The sequence below is a fragment of the Schistocerca piceifrons genome, chromosome 6, assembly GCF_021461385.2.
Source record: "Schistocerca piceifrons isolate TAMUIC-IGC-003096 chromosome 6, iqSchPice1.1, whole genome shotgun sequence".
In the NCBI taxonomy this organism is placed as follows: Eukaryota; Metazoa; Arthropoda; class Insecta; order Orthoptera; family Acrididae; genus Schistocerca; species Schistocerca piceifrons.
This window is the reverse complement of record NC_060143.1, coordinates 121865365-121866753: the sequence shown is the minus strand read 5'-3', so window position 1 is coordinate 121866753 and position 1389 is coordinate 121865365. Positions and strand designations below refer to the sequence as shown.

The window sequence follows — 1389 nt, the reverse complement described above, 5'->3', positions numbered from 1 at the left end:
GTCCTCGTAGATAAACGTAAGCAGCGCGCCAGTCGACAGTAAGTATGGGGGAAACCGACCTGTTAAAACCGACACCAGTATTTTTCGGTGTTTATTTTGTCTCGATTACAGCAGGCTTTTCTTATTTTTACTAATAGACAAGCAAAAAAAAAAGGGAAAAATCAAGTAGCCATAGAAGCAATGCTAAAATTTTTCGTTCTTGAAGAAAAAGCCATTTTGAAAGAAGAAGTAACTTTTATTCATAAAATTTGCATTGCTTTGAAATATTGCGTTATTATGGAAAATGGGAAAAGCGATCAGTGCTATTTCAATACTGACAGAAACGATAAAGAGACAAAGGTTCTCAGGAGAGCTTCTGTAAGTTTGGAAGGTAGGAGACGAGGTACTGGCAGAAGTAAAGCTGTGAGGACGGGGCGTGAGTCGTGCTTGGGTAGCTCAGTTGGTAGAGCACTTGCCCTCGAAAGGGAAAGGTCCCGAGTTCGAGTCTCGGTCCGGCACACAGTTTTAATCTGCCAGGAAGTTTTACATCTCATAAGATTTGGAAGAGCATTGCTGAGACAATTATGCCGTGGCTTAAGATACGCGTGTACGTGCAATGTGCATGACCTGCCACCACGTGATCTACGCCGAAGTTTCTCGCTGTCGTTGTCGGAAATGAAAATGAGCGTGTGGGGTTGTTGGCCGGGAGGCCCCAAGCGGGGAAGTTCGGCCGCCGAGTGCAAGTCTTATTTCAGTCAACGCCACATTGGGCGACTTGTGTGTCGGCGATGCGGATGAAATGATGATGTGGACAACCCAACACCCAGTCCACGAGCGGAGAAAATATCCAACTCTGCCGGGAATCGAACCAGGGCCCGCTGCATTCGGAGGAAGCATGTTGTCACTCACCTAAGCAGTCAGACATCCGTTGCATCGCAGAACGGGACCAACCCTAGTCCGGAAATACAGTGATAAGCCGAAACATTATGGCCACTGCCCACCGTCATGTTGGATGCCGCCCGGTGGCGTTGCGGGCGCGTGATGCGGTAACAAAAGTATGTAAGCGGAGCAGACACGGACAGGGGTCCACTAAACGCAACACTGCTCCCGGCCACGTATGCATTACCTACCTCCACCTCAAACACTGCCTTCCCTCCTTCCTTTCAGTCCTTGCCACCCTCTACAATGTCATCCTTGCCACTGGGTTCTATCCCGACCTGTGGAAAACCTCCCGTATCCTGATGTTCTCCAAACCCAACAAGCCTCCATCTGATGCCTCTTCCTATCGTCCTATCTGTCTCACATTGGTATTCAGCAAGCTCTTGGAATCCATCCTTACCCGGCACATCCATCACCACCTCCACCAAAACCACCTCCTCCCCGACACCCAATGTGGCTTTCGACCTTCCT

General features: G+C 49.2%; 1 non-coding gene across 1 annotated transcript; it reads left to right on the top strand.

The window, feature by feature from the left end:
* The first annotated feature begins 423 nt into the window (after positions 1-423).
* Trnas-cga lies at positions 424-498 on the top strand. The gene has a single exon. It is a non-coding gene; the product is annotated as a tRNA-Ser (tRNA).
* The last annotated feature ends 891 nt before the right edge of the window (positions 499-1389 follow it).